This window comes from Alexandromys fortis, unplaced genomic scaffold (assembly GCF_014885135.2).
Source record: "Alexandromys fortis isolate MF-2015 unplaced genomic scaffold, M_Fortis_MF-2015_v1.1 scaffold_196, whole genome shotgun sequence".
NCBI classification, from domain to species: Eukaryota; Metazoa; Chordata; class Mammalia; order Rodentia; family Cricetidae; genus Alexandromys; species Alexandromys fortis.
Genome location: NW_026068078.1, coordinates 2,569,371 through 2,590,222, shown reverse-complemented (window position 1 = coordinate 2,590,222; position 20,852 = coordinate 2,569,371). Strand labels below are relative to the sequence as shown.

Below are 20,852 nucleotides of genomic sequence, written 5' to 3'. Positions count from 1 at the left end.
ATGCCTTTGAAAACGAGCCATCAGATTTTAGTCCTCACATGGCTAAGAAGAGATTTAGTTTGATTTTACTTCTCTGTTTAGCCCAGGCTGATCTCTAAGTTACTAAGTAGCTGAGGGTGACCTTGAACTCCTGATCCTCCTGCTTCTACCTCTTGAGTGCTGGGCTCCTGAACTTAGGCCTCGGCACCCAGCTCTGTCGTGAAAGGTGTTATAAGACTAGGGGTACAAAGGGAATTTCCTTCCTACCATAGTATCATAACTGATATTAAAATGTCCATTTAAAAATAACAATAATGGCTGTTAATAACTAAACAGTTGGTTTGCCTTTTATTTATCATAATTATCATTATAATCCCTTCCGTTTGACAATTCAAATGAAAAGGCAAAGACTTGGGAGATGACACCCTTGCAAAATGCTTGCTGTGCAAGCGTGAGGACCTGAGTTCGGATCCCTACACGCATGCAAAAAAGCTTGACATGGTTCTCGCCCCAAACTGCTTGTTTACATTTTTAGCAAAGGTCGTGGCTGAACTCATCCGCCAGACTGATAAACTCTTCCTCTTCTCAGGGACAGAAATTAAAGCTAATTTGGCCTAAGTAAAAAAAATAACTGATATAGGCCCATGTACCAGAAACATCTATGGTAACGTGACACCGTTAGGTCCACCTGTGTCCGGAGCCTCAGCTGAAGACCTGTACATGACCTTGATTGGTGGGCGGCACCTTTGGCAGCGGCACAGATCAAAAGAGTACAGTAGAAGGACCATTATCCTGCCTCGTGCTTGTTCCTGCCCCTCCTTCACGGCTACCAGAGCCAGCGGTCCCAGGCTCCCAGCAGGGGCTAGGGACCAGCGGCTCTCCAGGAACCTCCCAGGTTCTCAGTGGCAGACTGGGACCATGGAGGCATCCAGCCTTGTGGACTGAGCAGGTGCTGGGTTATCGGTCCTTTCAAGGAGAGACAGCCATTGTGGGATTACTCAGACTACGATGACCGCCAGGTTCAGAGGCAAGCAAGTACTGGAGGCTCAGCTTCCCAGGTGTGATTTGGATGTTGTTAGCGCGGGCCGTGTGTGTGTGTGTGTGTGTGTGTGTGTGTGTGTGTGTGTGTGTGTGTGAGAGAGAGAGAGAGAGAGAGAGAGAGAGAGAGAGAGAGAGAGAGATACAGTCATCCTGTTGGTTCTGTTCAAGAGATCCTTGACTAATAAATACTGACGACAGGTGACTGAGCAGCTGGACCAGGGTTGAGGTTAGGCGAGCCCACTCTTCTCTCGGCTTTAAATTCCTCTGAGGTTGGTTGGCTCCATATCTGTTGAAGACACGCTTTCTCTATCCAGGTCCCCACTTTCCTAGTAACGCCAGCGTTCTTGCTTCGGCTGATCTCAGTGGGGTCATGTGGACTAAGTTCTCTGCGGTTTGGCTATTTACACGCATTCTTGGGTTTTGCCTGTTGTGGTGAAGGAAATGCTTCACGATGTCTGTCGTCACCACCAGCCTAGCTTCCTCCTCCAGCCCTGAGCGCTGGGCGTGAAGCATTTCTGCTTAGATTCCTCCGCCGCTGTCAGCCCTTAGCCTTCCTCAGCTGACCACCTGCTGCTCCTGCCCCGTGAACACCCCTGTCTCCTACGGCCGCTGCTCTCCTCTCCAGCCCCCATACAGGCAGGGAGGACACTCGGGTTCCCAGGCCCTACAACTCCGCGCGTGGAGCTTCATGTGTCATGGCGCCAGACCGTGTACCTGCTCCGGCAGCTGTCACGGGTGTGTGCCTGGTTGCTCCTCAGACTGTTCTGAAGCGTTGACTCTTCGTCCTTGCACAAAGTAAACACCACTGCGTGTTGTAGGCCCTCAGTCTTGTCTCTCATGCTCTGTTGAACTCGTTGACAGCTGTGGAAATCAGAAGGGCACAGTAGGCCATGTTTTTTTTTTTTCTCTCACAGTTTAACTGCCAGATCCGACACGGTAATGATCATACAGTCTTCTAAAGTGGAAGTTGCGTTGTCTTACGTGAATGAAAATGACTCCAAGTACCTGGACCTGCACTCCCCATAATAAGGGTGCAATCTTCAGCTCACCTTGAGTTACCTTCTGCTGGGTGGGATTGACACCAGGTCTACCCAAACCAGGCGCCAGACTGTTGTTCTTCAAGATAGCAGTAGTTCCCTTTCTAAGTAGTGAGAAGCCACTAGAGTCAGTTAAGTGTTCTCAAGAATTTAAAAATAGGGGCAAACACTCACTGATACAGAATGGTTTAGATGGTACCCCTGATCTAGCTGCCTTTGCCCAGTCGTTCCATCCAGGGGTGAAGAGCAAGTCACCTGCTCCACTCCGACCACCCAAGAGAGCGCAGGAGCAAGAGAGAGTGAGACCCTCTACCTAAACTTATAAATTGTGACATCTGCAGACAAGACCACACCCCAGGATTTGTAATCCCCAAAAGCCATTAGCTAAAGGGATGGAAATCCCACAGCACTGTCTATGCCTCAGCTTCTCTATAAATCGCAGATGTTTAGTCTTCACGTCTTAGGAAGAAAACAGAGTAAAGTCCGTTATCTCTTGACTCATGCATTTCTATATCCCAAAGCTTTGCCACTAAATCGAGGTTTGCCCTGCCCCAGGAATTCTGTACACATTAACACTGGCAATCACGTCCATCCAGCTTGGCCCTAGTGTGATCACCATGAATCTAGTTTATGTGTCTATGGATTCACCAGCTGGATGTTTCATACAAACAAACTCACAGTCCACAGTCTTCCATGCCCAGTTCCTCTGACTCAGAACAGCGTTTTCAAGCTTTGCCCATGTTCTTAGCCTGTTTGTCCATGTTCTCAGCCTGTTTATCCATGTTCTTAGCATGAATCAGCACTTCATTTCCTTCCTTAGCTTTTTACAACCCATGTTGTGATGGTACCAGGTTTTTATTAGTATACATTTTTGAGTACACATTTATCTAAATGCAATCTATAAGAAAGATGGATGGATATTTGGTTTGCTACCATTTTGGGGTGACTATGAATAATGCTGTTCTGAATATTCATGTTCATGACACATTTATTAATTCTCTTGAGCTTTAGGAGTGAAACTGCTGAGTTTTGTTTGTTTGAGGCAGGGTCTCTCTACATATCCCCGGCTGGCCTTGAACTCACAGACTTCAAGCAGGAAAAGAAAAAGGAACCTGCCTCTGTCTCCTGGTTGCTGGGATTAAGGATGTGTACTACCATGCCTGCCTGAACTGCTGGGTTTTGTTTGTTATCTATCAGGGTCTCTCTAGGTGTCCCTGGCTGGCTTTGAACTCACAGACTTCAGTCAGGAAAAGGGAAAGGAACTTGCCTCTGCCTCCTGGTTGCTGGAATTAAGGATGTGTACTACCATGCCTGCCTGAACTGCTAGGTTGCACAGCATCTCTATGTTTTAGCTTTTGGGGATCTAACAGAATAGTTTTTGAAGTAGGTTGTGCCCTTGCCATACCCTCCAGCACTGTCCAGGATTCTGGTGTGTTTCTGTCCTGGCTGATGCTCCTCATTGTCAAGCACGGTAAGGGCATGGCTGCAATAGAAAAGATACACAATGACTTAGGGATGTGTATTTCATGGTTTGTCTTAACAATTCAGCATGCCTTCAGCTTGCTGCTCAATTATTCCAGCTTTCTCCCCCCCCTTTTTGATTTTTATTGAGCAATTATTCCAACTTTCATCACTGAAAATTAACTCTTTTGGCTCTTGTATTCCATTGAGGTGCGCATGCAAGCATGTGTGTGTTTGTGTCTGTGTGTCTTTGTATATGTGTTTGTGTGTGTATGTGTATGTGCATGTGTGTTTGAGCATGTATGTGTACATGTATGTATGCATGTGTGTTCAGGTTCTTAGTTGTCTGATCTTTCTGAAGCTGGAGCTAAAGGTAGTGTGAGCTGCCCAGAGGGTGCTGGGAACCAAAGTCTCATCCTCTGGAACAGCTGTACATGTTCCTAACCACTGAGCCAGCTCAGTGAAAACTGAGCCCCAGTTTTTCCATTTTTAAAACATTTTTATTTCTAGGTTTTCAATTCTATGCCATTGATTGATACATTTATCCTTACACCAGGACGTCACAGCTTTGATTAGTACAGTCTCCCTGGAGGTTAAATTTTGCAGTAATGTAAACAATGTCTTCCATTTATGGAGTCCCATGTGTCTTGTAAAAGACTCTCTCAGAGCTGTCCAGAGAGGAGTTGCACTCTGAATTTGGACTGGAACCTTTATTCATGTACTGAGGAGGATGTAAGGTGTGAAGGATTGTGAAATTCCTTTAGGGCTTAATTTCACACTGTGACATTGTTCAGCCGTGTAAACCCAGCAGCTTTACTAGACAGACGCACAGACTCCAGCAGGATAGAGGGAGGCGCTTTGGGCATAGGACATGAACTTCCTGTTAAGCTTCTGAGAGGCTCTTAGGCCCACTCTTTCTGGGAGCATAGCCACTCTGCCCCCTGAGTCATTCCCTGTTGATTCTGCGCCTCACGCCTGGCTCTGTGGCCACTCTTGTATCTGTAAAGTGACTGTATGCTCCTGGTGTCTTAGAAACAAGCCCATCTAAAATTTAGTTTTATGTATTTTTATTTGTGGCGTGTGCGCGCGTGTTCAGTGCCTGTGGAGGTCGGAAGAGGGTGTTAGATTTCCTGGAGCTGGAGTTACCGGTGATTATAAGTTGCCAGGCAGGTGTTTAGAAGCCAAACTTGGGTCCTATGGAAGAACACTATTTTCTTTCAGCTGTTGAACCACCTCTCTAGCCCCAACAAATGCGTTTTTGAAAGGCTTTTCTTCTTTGATCATTAAAATAATGCTCTTTAGACAGGGTGCTTAAGCTGTCATCGCATATCTGAAAATAGCCGGTCTTTTTAGACATGTTCGAGCCTTTGAGGACCACACTGCCAGTGACGTCCATCAACTCATGGACCGGAGAGTCGGCTCAGTAGGTAACGATGTTTGTCACTAACCCTGAAAACCCGGGTTTGATCCCCAGGACCCATATCCACATAGTACAAGGCGACAACCAGCTCCTGAAAGTTGACCTCTGACCTTTACAAGTGTGCCGTGGTGACCTATGTGCACATGTGCATGCGAACAATAAAGCAATGTAACAGAATTAATTTTAAAGAATTAAGCATTGAGTGGCTGGAGAGGTGACAGCCAGTGAAGCGCTTGTCATGTGGGCATCAGAGCCTTGGGTAATCTAAATTGGTGCAGGCACAACCTTTCCAGGAAGCAATATAGATAGTTATCAAGCACACTATTAAGTTTTATAAACTTTAACCCAGGATTTCAACTTCTAAAACATCAGAAAAGGTTACACACAGAAACATCCTTTATGTGTCTGAAAACAAGAAGCCAAACTCCTAACAGATAATGCTTACAAAGAAGTCAGTTTGCTGGAACATTAAGATGCTATCAAATAATTGATTTCCTTAGTTAATTAGTGATAGAATCGTTTGGAAACAGGATGACATGCGGAGTTGTAAATATGTGGTGTGATAAGTACAGTTCTAGATTAGGATTCATAGAAGACAATATTATTATCTGAATATAAATCCACAGCTCCCGTGTCTGCGTACTTGGTCCCCAGCTGGTGTGCTGTTTTGGGAGGTTGCTGGCAGAACTAGGTCTTTCTGGGTGGGCTGTCGGTGGTTACACCAACTTATTTCCTGTTCTGCCCACCTTGTGAAGCCTGGTTGTCGCATGATTCTACCGCCATATACCAGCTTCTCAGCGGTGCCTTCCCCACCACGATGCACTGAGATCCCTCAGTAACCCTAGGCCAGAATCAGTCTGGGCCCCGGGAAGTTACTTCTGCCAGGTGCCTGTGGCATATGTCACGACAGGTATGCCATGATAATGATGCGGAGAGTAGCCACCACAGAAAAGAAGGAATGACAGCAAAGTGTCAATCACTGCAGGAGTTACTGCCTCTAGAAACTGCAGCCGTTTGCCAGTGTACATGTTAGGGGAAGGGTGTATTTTTATTACTTTATTACTTGAATTTTATATTTTTTCATTAAAAAACATTCTACCCATCAAAGCAATAAAAACAAATAAAATTGATAATAATAAAATTCTAGGCTTCTGGATCCAGTTTCCTGCCACTCCTCTTGAGCTCCTTTCATGGTGCAGGTTCAAGGCTGTAGAACCATGGCACGTGTTGAATATCCCCAATCTTGCTTCCATTTGTTGGTCATGCATAGCAGGCTGAAAAGGGAGCATCTGTTTTTTGGAAAGCCCCCATCATGGTACATCTCCAATTCCAGTCCTATTAAACAGGAGTCATTAGAATGGCTCCCCCTTCTGTGATAAGAGAACCCCAGCCCACAATCTACACTGCACTCACCTGATCTGAGCCCACAGCTCAAAAGGGTTTTACACATCTCTGTTAAACTGGTTCCCCAACAGCAGGACACCCCAGGGCTAGCGCGTGCTCTAATAATTCAGCAGCAGCGGGAAGGGATGAACCCTACATCCCTGGAGGCACAGGCATGCAGAGCAGAGAGCATCTCCTGGGTGTTATGTTGCTTAGTGGACTGCATACATTTGTCTCATTATTTTTACCAACCTGGTTTTTATGTTTTAGGAGGAAAACCTCTTTAGGTACTGGCGCCCGACTCTGGGCCACCACATTTCTTTTCTAGTCACCAAACAACTACTTTCTTGGCTTTACCTAATTGATTTTGTACTGAATAATTCAGAAAGAGAAGAGAGGGGCCGGCAAAACTGCTCAGAGGTTAAAGGTGTCTGCTGCCAAAGCTGAGTTCAATCCCCCCGTGGTGGAGGAAGAGACCCGATTCCACCACCTGTTCTCTGACCTCCACATGCAGACACTCCCCACCCAAATGAATAAAATCAACAAAAAGTGCTCTCTCCTAACAAAATAGGGAAGAGACAAGAATAAAAGCAAGAGAAACGTTCTATTTAGTCAAATGATTCTATAACAGCAAAGGCGGTATTTGGGACAGAAAGGAAATGACGGGAATGATTAGGATGTAAAGACCTCTTGGAAAACTAGGCAGCACACTGCAAATACGAGGGGCTCAGGCCATGAGGGCTTGGTTCTCTCTGTGTCACACAGTCCTTCATGTCTCTGCTCTAGGACAGTCTCCTGCCAGCGTTCAGACGAAGGGAAAGACCCTTGCTGATATGTGCTGACTTTGCAGATGGCTGTGATGGTGACTGACAGGAGGAGCCTTTAAGCTTCTGACTGGAAATGACCAATGCCACCCCCCACCCCGTGTCACTGGCCCAGCTTGATGCCGCTGAGGTGAAGAAGTAAATGCCTCCGTGGAGAGAGGAAGCAGGAACACGAGTCACGTTGATCTCCAAAGGAAACATACACAGACACTTAACACAGACACGTGGCACAGAAAGTGCCTGTTCCCCTAACCCGGACAGGGATGTGGGAAGGCAAACCTGTTGAAGGCAAGGCTCTTCAATCAGCAGGGTATTTCATGGCCTTGTGGAGAGAGAGGTTTTGGGTGGAAGTGAAAGAAATAGAAAAAGTTAACAATAAAGACTCTTGCTGGGGTAGGACAAAAGGAACAAAGGAAGCAATCGGTTCTTTGCGACCTGAGAGGCAAAATAACAAACACAAAGCCTTCCTAGGGAGGTGAGAGCCCTGCTAATAACTGAGGTTTGCACAGCCCTTTCACCCTCTGCTCTAAAGGGCTTTGCAGAGCTGCGTCAGGGTCGTTTCCCAGAGGTGGACTCTTCTTTTGGAGTGGCATTTTTTTTTTTTGAGAAGCAGTTTATTCGTAACAAAAGAAAAAGGAACCCACCACTACTAGATTGGATGGATCTAAAAATTATGCTGGATTTTCCCCCCAATCTAGTGGTTAAGAGCAGGTACTCCAGGGTACCTTAATTCCCACTTCTCTCGTAAGTGGGGGTGCCGTGTGCTCTGTTTCCACATCTCAATTTTCATCTCAGTGAGCTGTGATTGTTTCTTTACTACGCTGGCTTTCTACTGGGGTTTTGGTTTGTTTGTCTAACTGACTGGCAGGAAGGACTTTTGACAGTTGGAACTGAAGAGAATTCTGAGCTAGGAACTGGACATAAATGAAACAGTCCTGAGATCTGAGGAATCTCTTGGGGGGAAACATCTAGATCAACACAAGGGGAAAGATCTACCTGCCTCAAGGATTGAAAAGAGCACCGTCATGGGGCAGAAGCCTGGTCCTGCTCTGGGAGAAGAATTCTTAGTGTTTGAGCATGGTTGGGCTCTTTCCAAGTGGACTGTGCTAATGAGTTTTGTCAGTCTGACACAAATTTGGGTCATCTGGGAAGAGGGAACTTCAATTAAAAATTGCTCCCATCAGATTGGCCTGTGGCCAAATCGGGGGGGGGGGGCATGTTCTTGATCAATGAGTGATACAGGAGGGACCATCTCACTATATGTGGGGCCACGCAAAGGTGAGTGGTCCTGGGTTGTGGAAGAGAGCAGGCTGAGCAAGCCACAGGGAAGAAGCCAATAACGAGCTTTCTTTCGTAGTCTTGGCTTCAGTTCCTGCTTCTAGGTTCCTGCCTTGAGTTCCTGACTCCTCTTGATGCCCTGTGATAGGGAAGTCTAAGCCTGTTCATTCCCCACTTTATTTTGGTCATTGTTTTATCACAGAAAAAAGAAACAAGACTAGTATACTGGGTCTTTTTACAGCCTGCCTGAGGGGATGGGAAGTATAGCAGTGTGTGGAAGCCATGAGAGACTAGCTCCAGGGTGGACACATGGAGAAGCTCCAGGGCAAGAGCTATGCTATAGAGATTGGTCCCTCTGTTGAGAGAGTCGTCTGACCCACTGAGGGAGGGTGGCACAGCTTCCAGGCCAAGATGGCTCCCAAGTGTCTCACAACTGGTCTCTGGGGAAGGGACAGCTGGGTATCATTAGTAAACACTGCCCAGGAGCCAGGGGCCAGGTATTGTTATCCATGAAGAGAATCTGGATAGGACTAAAGTTTCCAGAACATTAGCTAGGACCTAAGGCTTCCCCAACAATACACATTAAACAGTCGCCAGGTAATCCTCAAGTTCTGATGGATTTACTCTGTCTAACAACCCCACTGGAAGCTTACACTGTATTTAAAGCTGTGTTTTGGAACACAGCGCACCCTCACAATCAGATGACTGTCTGGGAGCTGTAACTGCTACCCGCCACTGAAAGACAACTGTGCCTCACAGGGCTCTAGCCAGGGAAATTCCAACATTCAAAATTCCAGTGGTTTCTGTAAAATGCATGTTGCCTTTATTCCACTGTAAAGTCTAGAAATCAACATCATAAGTCAGAAGTTGCCTGTAATTGAATGTTCAACGGGAAAAAAATCCTCTGAATAGTAATCAGAGACACTTTTAATAACAGTTAGTACATATAGCACTGACAAGTCATCATGAAAGTCACGTAGCAGAGTCATTGTCTGGGCATAATTATTTGTTATCTTGAGGATACGTTGTTGGGACCACGCATGGGTTTATGAGCGTTTTGATTATCCTTGGGCCCCAGCTGCGAAATGCCAAAAGCTGGGCTCTTCAAATACATCACTTAGTCGCAGGCACTAATGGTGTCAATGATGGTGGCAGTTTCACCCAAGCAAATATTAATAACCAACAATGAGTGAGCAGGATGCTGACAGATTGATGGACTGGGTATTTTCCCCTGCCGCCCACAGTTCTTGTTTGCTATGGCTGTCACGTCGGCTCTATGGATGAAATGACAAAATGCTGGCAGAGGGCCACCGGAGGGAAAGATCCGAGAAAGATTTGCAAACTGTGACTTTTCGATGCTTCTATTTCTAAACACAGTGGCTTGTGGGCATTAGCGGGAGGGTAGGTCTTAATTATAGACCTAAGTAAAACACACCTGGATCTAGCTATATTTGGATTTCAAAAGCCTTTCATTTTAGATCAGGGAGCCAAGGTGATGGTACTTTATTGGATCAAAGGAGCGTGTGTGTGTGTGTGTGTGTGTGTGTGTGTATTTGTGTTGACACAAGGTTTTGCTGTATAGCACAAACCGGCCTTAACATCATAGCCTCTGCTTCTGTCGTCTCAATGTTGAGATTATAGGTACTGGTCACTAGGCAGGCTCAGATAGATACTTTTAACTAAACAATGAAACATTTTATGTTTTCCGCTTGATCTTGACAGCGTAATCATTGTTATCCGCCTTGCAGTGACGGCAAGGATTGTGGAGGAAGGATTGTGCCTCCTCCACACGCTCACCTATCTTTAACTTGCTGATAGCGCTGTTCCAGGCGTTCCTGGCGGCACTGGCTTTGGGTTTCATTATCCACAAAGGTGACTGTCCTAGCAGAGTGACATGGCAGCCTTGCTGTGGGGCTTTTTCACTTTGCTGCGGCTGAGCAGTCTGGCCCTTAGGGACTCAGGTTAGTAAACAATACCCACAGTGCCCGAACAAGAGGTTTTTCTAACCGTGGCACCAGATGTGCATCTGGGCTTGGTCTGGACCTTGTCCTGCGGTGACCCACAAGCCTGCCTGCTCTGTGCGCCATTGCTGTACGGCAGTGAGTCACGAGCAGACATCAGGGCAGCAGCTGGGGAGAGACACACTATGTGGTGTGGTTGGGAGGAAGGGCGCTCTGTGGACTATTGTTTCTCCAGTGAATGGCCCTGTCCCCACTCAGATCTCCTTCAGCTCAGAGGCAAGACTTATCTGGAAGTTGCTTTAAAGGCTCCCATATGAGGGCGGGAAGCAAGCCAAGGATCAACAGCTGTGTTCTCTGACAGGGTACAGTGGGCACTTGGTCCCAGTTTTTCCTAGGAAAACGGCTGCCTAGTACAGGGTGCCCCACACAGCAGTTTGGCTTTGACTTGAGATGTGGGGTGCTGCCCCCTCCCTCAGCCTCCTTGTTCACTTCCTTCTCTAGGGGTCAGAAGAGCACAGTAGGAGACAGTCCTCATGGTGGAAGCTTAGCCCTCCTCTGCTAAGTTTTGCATGTACCAGGCCCCATGCCATGGCAAGCAGACACACTTCTATCTTGTAGCTGGACTTTTGCGTCGGGACAGTCAACTCCCCAATAATGACATAGAGACTCATTATTAATTATGAAAGCTCAGCTGACAGCTTAGGCTTGTTACTAACTAGCTCTTATTAGCTTAAATTAACCCCTCTCTTTTAATGTACGTTCTTTTCTGTGGCTCAGTTACCTTTACTCTGTACTGCCCATGCCACTTCCTCTGCGCGTGCTCGGCATCTCCTTCTTCCCAGCGTCCTCTGCGCCTGGAAATCCTGCCTAGCTATTGGCCGTTCAGCTTTTTTATTAAACCAATCAGAGTGACACATCTTCACAGTGTACAAAGATGATTTCACAACACTGTTTAATCCTCCTCGCCACACACGGAAGGTCACACAGCAATCGCCAAAGGGGCTGGCTTCCTGCCCTGACTTCCCTGAAGTCACAACCCAAACCTGTAGCCAATAGACTCAAGTGCCCCAGGCAGCTACGCTATGCCTGGGGCCGTTCTTAACTGTGGTGGGAATTTACTGGAGAGTGGGTTTCCTCACTCTTAGTGACCTGGTACCCTCCGGAGAGGAGCCTGTATGAGAACAACTTCTTTCCCTACCCCTTCCAGACAGGGTTTCTCTTTGTAGCCCTTGCTGTCCTGGAACTTCTCTGTAGACCAGGCTGGCCTTGAACTCAAGGGATCTGATTGCCTCTGCCTCAGAGTGCCAGAGATTACAACTGTGCATCGCTACCACCCAGCTTGAGAGTGATTTCTTAATTGGCTTTACTCCTAGCTACTTGGGAATACAGGCCCTGGGATGAGTTTTTCCAGTTACCGCAACCAAATAAATGAACTCTTGACTTGTATCTTAACTAGTAAGATTAGCTATTACAAGGTCCTCTCCCTTTTGCATTCATGGCCACCTCAAGGTTATTTCTTAACCTCTATACAAATAGAATGGAGTCTCTCACCAGGAAGCAGAGCTAGCCACCGGTGTAGAGCCGGGGGCAGTCTAGCTGCCGCTCTCTGGGCTACCGCTACAGAAGGGTTGAAGTCAAGGGCACTTATTGCGGATTCAGGTAGACCGGAATTTCTTGTTCTCAGGAAAATCTGGTCTCTTTGGAGGGAAGTATCTATTTCCTTGGGGTTTCACCTTGATTCTACAGCGTTTAATATGAGCAGTTACATTCTGGTTTGGTCCAATCTGTTAGGACCAAATGCAGCAATAAGCTCAAAAATCAGCCTCCTGTGATTTCTGTTTAACAATCCCGGGGTGTTCACAGATTGGAATAGTAAAGGCTCCAGCTGATTATATAGTGGGAAGGCCATAGGTCTTAATGCTAATATCCAAATGAAAAGTTGAACTTTTTGTTTGTTATGTAACTGTTTCCAAGCCTCAGATTCTTCATGTCTAAACTGATAATACATCTTTTAGTGTTTTAGGGAAGATGAAAACAGACAATTATGTGATAACAGCCATTTGAGGGGATCAATAAATGAGAGTATTTCCTTTCCCACAAACCATGATTTCATGAAGATTGTAGCACACATTTCCCAGTGTGCGTGTATGAGTGTGTATGTATATGTGTTTCTGTGTACATTTGCATGTGCAGGTGTGTGCGTGCCCTGGGAATGCAAGAGGAGGGCATTAGGTACCTGGCTGTCCCTTTCCATCCTATTACCTCGCGACAGGTCTCTTGTGCTGCACCTGGAGCTCAGTGCTTTTTGACTAGCCCAGCTGGCCAGCAAGGCCCAGTGACCCTCCTGTCTCTGCCACCCAGACTTAGCGTGTGCAATGTCTGTGCTGGGGTCCAGACTCAGGTCTTCACGCTTACGGAACGAGTGCACTTGGTCACCCAGCCATCCCTCCAGGCCCTATTTCTACACGTCTACTGAGCTATCTATTCATCTCAGGAAGAAAAAGAAAGGGCAGAGCAGAGAGGAAGAAAGAAAGGTTGAAAGAGAAGTCATGTTATAAACTCATGGATATTAATCTTTTCATTACAAAACTCTTTACACTTGGGCCTTCTCAATCCTTTCTTATCTCATTGCCCATCAGGCTCCTACACTCTCTCTCCCAGAGGTGACTTGAATGCAGGCAAGTTTTAATATTACCACAAGCAAAATGTAATTAGGGGAGTAAAGCCGGGCCCAGATGGGCTCCATTCATTATGGAGTTGGTATAAAATATGGCTTTGAGATGTTATTGGCAGTGTGGCATTTGGGGGTCACCAGGGCCTGCAGCCAGCTCTGCACTGTGTTTGCTGATCTGACTCGGCCGTTGTTTGTGTTTGCTAAGAAGACTGCAAAAATATCACCTTCCAGACTCTTCTCTGGGCTGACATAATGTTCTTTCAGTGTTCACCCACTGCCCTGCTCAGGGAAAGCCACACAGGAGAGTCCGAACGTAACTTAGTTATAGCCTCAGATGCGTACTGCTGGGTTTTGTTGTTGTTTTGATTAAAACAAACAAACAAGGAAATCGTGTAGCCCAGGCTGGCCTAGAACTTCCTCTGTAGCTGAGGATGATCTTGAATTCCTGATCCTTCTGCCAAGTGTTAGGATTATAGGCATATACCACCACATACATATATCATCAAACCCAGGGTCCTGTGCATGCTGCCAACTGAGTGACATCCCAAGCCCACGTGCAGGGCTAACTCCTGAGAATTGAAATCCTCTGATCTCCCCAAAGGATGCTGAGCCGCTTTCTCTCCTTTTCATCCCCGCTTGTTATTCTGGAGTTACCTACAGGGCTACCATCTTCAAATATTTCCTTAGATCACAGTATACTAATTTTTAATTTCATTTCATTTAAAGACTCTTCCCTTTGACTCACCATATCAACAGTGCTATTAATCTGCAATATAATCAATCAGATGTGGATGTGTTTTGGAGAAGTCTTCAATATCTCCTGAGACAAATGGGCTGATCACAAAAAAGCTCTGAGCCTGTGCAAAAAAAAATAAAATAAAATAAAAATAAAAAAAAAACAGCACTCTGGAGATTCCAGGCTGTGGCATTTTAATAGCTTCCCAATTGGAGGAAACCCGAGGAGAGCTTTCTCACGTTTTCTCTGTGTCCACTGAAAACCCAGTTGTTCTGTTTCTTGCAAGGTCAGGATGCTGTTTACTCTGGGTAAACATGACAAGCTCTGGCTTGGTGCTCTCCATCCAAGAACAAGCAAGTTCCTTGAGTGTCTTCTTTACCTTCTGAAATTAGAGGGGCCGGTCTTCCCAATGCACACTAGAGAGAGCACACAGATTAAAATACCTTTCATTTTAATTTGATTCAAAACTTAAAATTACAAGCTGCTCTATATTTTAGCTTCAGGCAATTCGTCTGCCTTACATATGGAGAATCTCTCTCTCTCTCTGTCTCTCTCTGTCTCTCTGTCTCTGTCTCTCTCTCTCTCTGTCTCTGTCTCTCTCTCTCTCTCTCTCTCTCCCCACCTTCCCAGAACCAGTATCCCAGTATCCCATGTACAGTGCTTGCAGGGTCTCCTCCTAAAGGCATTCATCTTTTCATAGTTGGAGACCCCGCAAGGATGAATACTCACATATCATCCTAAGTCATCATTCTTTCTACATCATCTTTCTAAGATTTTACCCAGCAGATGTCAAAAACAGCCTTACGCTTTAACACACAGTAGCCTTAGGAATTTCTGTCTTGCATGGCTGGAAGGTCAAATGTCATGAGACATTACTCTAGCCCTTGGTACCTGGAGAAGAGAGTCTGAAGGGCTGGGTGAGATGCCCACACGCCCTGCAGCTCCAGTGATGCTGCTCACTTGGCCCGTTCATTTCCCTTAGTTTCTTTCCCATGAGCACCCCTCCTCTCTCTGCGCTGCTGATGTCCTCTTTAGGGAATGGGAGATTAAGTAGGCAGAGGCACACCGCTGAAGACATGGCCACTCCATGGTATGGCTAAGGTTTTTATTGCAGATATGTGAGAGAGAACAGCCAGAGGCATCTGGAGGCGCCCAGCAAAAGGAATAGACTGAATGTGGCCAGCAGATCGCACATGACTAGGGGTTACCTGCAAGAGGGGGAGAAAGCTTAGTGGGATATGGCAGAAGCAGGACCGAAAGGGGGAGAAACAGCGGGTACTGCTGCATTGTAAGAAGGGGGAGCAGCTGCAGGGAGGGAAACCCACAAGCTGGAGGAAGTGAGAAAGGCTAATATGCTAACGTGGACTTTTGAAGTGCTGATAGTCATCATCTATACATGCTAATTGCAGAGTCATCTGTCTCTTTAACTGGAGGAAAGGGAAATGACCACTTTGGGTAGATGGAAATATGTTTCATCAGTTCCTGAGGAATGCTGGCTTTTATCTATCCACCAGAAATCCTTCTGAAGTCCAAGTTGAGCTGGGTCTAGACTCAGTTTTGGATGAGTCAGTAGGCCTGCCCTTTTGAGGGTGTCCCCTTTGAACCTGACACGGATGAAATCTATCACGGGCTGAGGCAACTGGCCAGGGATGGCCAAACTCCGCAGCTAGTCTGTACATCACACAGGATCTGTCCGTCCCCAAGCCTTGCAGTCACGGGGAGTGGAGACACAACTACATGGAATCATGCAGCTTAAGGGTCAAGAAGCAACCCATCAAGGCTTTGGAGCTGGAACACACAGTCGGGGCTAGGAATCAGCTCAGAAGATAGAGTTTGTTACGCTGGAGAGAGCAGCTCAATGGTGCCCCAGAGAGCAGGATGCTGATGGGCAGGGAACTGGCCTATTCTTCTTGGAAGAGATGTCTGGGGGCTGTGAGAGGCCGTAGGGACCTGGGTAACGAGTGAGCTGGTTCAGGTTGAAACATTGCTTCCACCACCAGATGCTTCATTATTCTCTTCCTGCTAATTGTGGCTGCAAATCCAGCAACAACTTCCCCACAATAGCTAGCAATTCTAAGTACATGTACACATTTGAGAGTTCACAGGTGGTGCTCAAGTCTTCTGCAGTCAAAATTATCATAGGAATTTGTGTAACTTCTTTATTGCAGGAGCTGAATTGGGTAGAATGCAATCAAAAAATAGCTCTAGTTTTTCCCCATCACTGTCTGTAACACACTTGACCGTGTGTGTGTGTGTGTGTGTGTGTGTGTGTATGTGTGTGTGTGTGCATGCGCGCACACGTGTGTATGTGCATGTTGGGTTGGATGTCTTTACTTTTTTTTTAAAAAAAAAGTTTATTTATTTTGTATTTTATGTATATGAACCTTTTGCTTGTGTGTATGTATGTGTACCACATGTGTGCCTGTTGTCTGCAGGGGTCAGAAATAGGCATTGGATCCCCTAGAACTGGATGTATAGATGGTTGTAAGCCCTCTTGTGGGTGCCGGGAGATGAACCCATTTAAGAGGAACAAGTGTTCCTAACTATCTCTCTTGATCCTTTTATTTGGAGACACAATCTCTCCCTAAACCTGGAGCTCACTCATTGACTAGACTGGCTGGCCAGCAAGTGCTAGGTATTCCCCTGTCTCTGCTGCCCAAGCTCTGGGATTATAGCCACATGCCTCTGGGCTCAGTTTTTATTTAAGTGTTGGGAATTGACATAAGGCTGTGTTACCCATCAATCAAAACACAGTTTACTCTAAAGCTTAATGGTTTAAAACAATAAACATTTATTACCTAATTTCTGTGGGTCAGGAACTCAGGAGCAGTTTGGCTGTACCATTCTACCTCTGAATCCACCACGATGTTCCAGTCAGGACGATGACCAAGGCTGGGATCGTCAGAAGACTTGACGGAGGATGGAGGGTCGACTTTGAAGGCCTCTCACACAGCCGACTTGGTGAGTTAATGCTGGTTACCAGTGCGAGTTTCTGTCTTTCCTCACCCGCGCCTCTCCATAGGACTGTTTGAGTGTCCTCATGACAAGGCAGGGGCTTCTCCCATAGTGAGCCATCAGAGAGACCCCAACATGGAAGCTGGGTGCCTTCTACAGAGTCACTGATGTGTTAACAGTGCCCCCTATTGGTTGCATGGATCAGTTTTAGATACCTGTTGGTGGGGGGTTAGAATTACTGAGGGTGATTGAGGTGGCTGGCTCTTCCAGTTTGTTATCTGATTCCTGTCCCTCACACATGTGAAACACACCTGTCCTTTCTGGGCTCAGCCCAGTATCTTACCATCTGAGTTGGGTCCAGAGGCGGATGAGACCCCTCAGGGTATCAGTCCCTTTGTACCTGAAGCTCTGTGACTAAAGACATATCTTCCACCCCTCCTACTTCTGACACAGAAAGATGGACTGTGTAGGATGGCAGCTATGGAGTTCTCCATTTTGAATGGGAAACAGGAGGCAGTTTTCAGTCCAACCAGACAGATGCCGGAAATGCTCTGATTAGGATTCAAATTGACTCTGTCCTGGGAGCGACTGTCCCTGGCTTTGGTCTGTGAGACCTGGTATTTCTGTTCTGCCTTCTGACCTCCCCAAGTACATCAAAAGGTAACATATTTTTGCAGTAGAGAGGTACCCCCTCCTCTTTCCTGACTATCAGAGTTGGTGTATCCGAAGGTGGGTTTTGTTTTAATGTCTTATGGTTTCTGTACCTTCATTGCAACCCTGTAGAGTTTCTGGTAATGTGTGTTTCCCAAACTTTGTACATTACCTGCACAAGGCTTCATTCATTCCTTTAGGCAAACGCTACACCAATCCATTTCTTTAAGATAAGTCTCTCTTTATAGTAGGGCTTTGCTGAAACAGCTGAAACAATGCCTTTGGGTTTTGTAGGAGCACTGTGGTCCTCTGAAGTATTTGTAAAACATTTTTCCAAATCATGAAAACAAACTGTGAAGTCAGTTACCTCCACTTTATCCTCAGACCATGTTTTTATGAGTGGGTCTTTGACTGAAAGCCCTTCTACTGGTTGATGCCCATTGCTGGAACAGTTTCGGAATCAGACAGTCCTGTCTTCTTTGACTGACATTTCTCCAGTAACCACCCCTCTCACATACTGCTCTAAGGAGCAGGAAGAATCCGAACAGTCTGTGTAACACTCTGCCAGGAAATCTCAGCGACGTCACCCAGCTCTTTAGGTGCAGTTGTGTGCGGTGTGTGTGGGTCCAGCTCTTTAGGTGCAGTTGTGAGCGGTGTGTGGGTCCAGCTCTTTAGATGCAGTTGTGTGTGGTGTGTGTGCGTACATGCACATGTGTGATGGAGGCAGAGGACAGCCAACTGTCTCTTTTTTTAATGGAAGAAACCATTTATTTTGACTTGCAGTTCCAGAGGGGGAGTCTATAGAGGTGAAGAAGACATGACAGTGATTTTTGTAGGTTTTTTTTTGGGATACTCAAAGGCCTGGAATTTACCAGTGGGCTAGGTTAATCAGCCACCTCCAGGAATCTCTCTGCCTTCTCCCTGTTATGATAGCAAGCAGAAGTCACAATGTCCCGCTTTTTAAAAACTGCGTTCTGCAGATAAAACCCATGTCCTTGTGGTTACATAGCAAAGAGTAACCAACCTGCCAGCGTCCGCTTATTTGAGTTTGAAGATCTCACCCTCCACATGTGAGATCATGTCATGCTTTCCTTTCCGTGCCTAGCTCACTTCACTTAGCCCAATGGCGTCATAACCAAGGTTATCTTCTTTAGGGCTGAACAGCATTCCACATTTCAAGGCAGGCGAGAGTGCCGCACACCTTTAATTCCAGCACTTAGGAGGCAGAGGCAGGTGGGTCTCTATGACTTAGGGGCCAGCCTGATCTACAGAGTGAGTTCCAGTACAGCCAGGGCTGCACAGGGAAACCCTGTCTCGGAAAACAAATCAAAACAAAGCAAAACAAAACAAAAGACACAACGTTCCTTTGTCTGTTCATTCTTTGACAGTCATTTGGGCAGTTTCCGTGTCTTAGCGACTGTGAGCGGGGTGACTGTGAGCAGGGTAACAAACATGGGATGTCTTTTGGATACATGGACTTTGTTTCCTCTGTATCCCCAAGAGCGCAGTCACTAGAATGTATGGTTGCCTTATTTTAAACTTTTATTTTTAGAAACATCTGTACTCTTCTCTGTGATGGCCGTATGCACCAGGCGAGATTGTCACGAGGGTCTTATTGCCTATGGCCTGATTGACCAGGGAAACCACATGGCCACAGAGGACAACGCCCAGTATTTGTCATAGGAAGACACTCAACACTGGCTCACTGATGCCATCAACAAGTGTCACCCTTCGCATGACGATTGTCACTTAACTCTCTAAACCACTCACCAGTAGCTTACATCACAAGCTGCTACCATATCTACTTTCCGAGTATGCCAGTCACCTTAGAATAAATCCATCTCAGACAATAGAGACAAGAATTCCATATTTAATTTCCCTTGAATGTTTTGAATCTCCTAATAGGGACAAATGCAGTCATTCATTCAAGGGAAAAGCCTGTTTTGCTTTCTCTCTGTTCTCTCATTATCTAGACACGACTGCACATAGGACTCTGTGTGCTGCTGGAGCATTCCGGAGCCTGTGTCTTTGTTGCTGTGCGTTTATACCGTCGTCCCCGATGACATGCTGTGTGGGTTTCTCTGGAGGCCAAGGGGAAACAGAGAAAAGGGACAAGAGCAAAATACAAACAAGACAAAAAAACAAACTAAGAACCGAAAGGCAGGATGTGAGTGGGCACTGGAAGTGGGAGAAGATGCCAGCGATATTTTGGTACCGGTCAGAACAGGTTTGCAAACTTATGTGGAATGTGAAAGCCACTGTGTTTTGTTTCCGTTTCTATTGGGTTTTATTCCCTGCCACCTGTGGAATGGGACATCTTGGCAGGACCAGAAGGAGTGATTTCTTTCTCCATCAGTAGCTACTGGTCCATCCATTTTCAGGCCACCAACGCAGGTTTCAGCATAACACAGCAGTAGGAAGCAAAGGTTCAGAAGAGCATGGGCCCCTCGTTTCTGTGGAAACACACATGAGCCTCTCCAGGCTCCCAGACCCTTCATGCTCTGGCCCCATTACTAGTCTTGCTATAGACCATGCTAATTTGATGTTTGGGCCACGGTTCCACCTTAGAGTCCGAGAACACTATGACTGGGAAATTCTCAGAAGTCATGTGGTCCAGACCCATCCAGAACTGAGCAAAAATGAACGGGGAGATGAAGGCGTAAGTCACAAACAATCCCACACCAGTTTGGAATTAGATTATTAGAGAGGTTATTTATTTTAAGGGGGAAAAACTTAGAGATCACCGTCCCAGACAACAGCCCTCTGCGCAATCAGGAATGGAGCCTACTCGCAGGAAGCGGAGTGGGAAGCCAGAGGGAGCCCAAAGGGAAGTGGCCGCTTTTTTTTAAAGGGAGAGAGACCACGCCCCAGTGGGCTGGCATCTCAGTGGCTATTGGCTGAAGGAGCGGAAGGAGCTCCTGCAACAGGGAGAGTGGAGTCTAAGGGTGGTGTCGCGATAGAGCTTGGCTTTGCTTCCCATCCAGAGTGCATCATGTCACCTTTTCTTTCTCCTTGTGGTAAGGCCAGTTCACCAAACAGCAGATGTCGTCTGGGTTGCTCAGGAAACACCAGCTGCTGGGCGGGGATACAACGAAGGCCTCTCTAAACTGCTCCGCCTCTCTCTGCCATGAGCTGCTCTTTTCCTGGAAATGGGAATTCTGGGGTGTGTCTACCCTCACCAGGTCCTTCCAGATGTGTTCCAGTCCGTTTAGGCTGGAGCTCCCTCACAGCTAAAATACTGTGTATCTATTTTACCTGCTTAGAGTCACCCTAAAACAAAGCCCAAGCCTTCCTCTTGCCTCTGTTCACTCACGTTAGCTAAACCTCAGGGTGCTTCTGTGAGGAGGAGTCTCCAGCTGCATTCAGCAGTGGTATTTTTTCCCTCTAGTTAAAAGCATGGCATAAATTACTGTAATTCTATTGCTATTTGCTATTTTGGAGTTATTCAAGTG

General features: G+C 46.5%; 1 protein-coding gene and 1 long non-coding RNA gene across 6 annotated transcripts in view; one reads left to right on the top strand and one right to left on the bottom strand.

Moving 5' to 3' along the window:
- Nucleotides 1-20,852, bottom strand: part of Rap1gds1 (Rap1 GTPase-GDP dissociation stimulator 1) — a 575,856-nt gene that overhangs the window by 131,383 nt on the left and 423,621 nt on the right. The window lies entirely within an intron of this gene.
- Nucleotides 859-19,267, top strand: LOC126488354 (uncharacterized). Its single transcript, XR_007588660.1, has 3 exons — nucleotides 859-1,037; nucleotides 16,611-16,755; nucleotides 18,953-19,267. It is a non-coding gene; the product is annotated as an uncharacterized lncRNA (long non-coding RNA).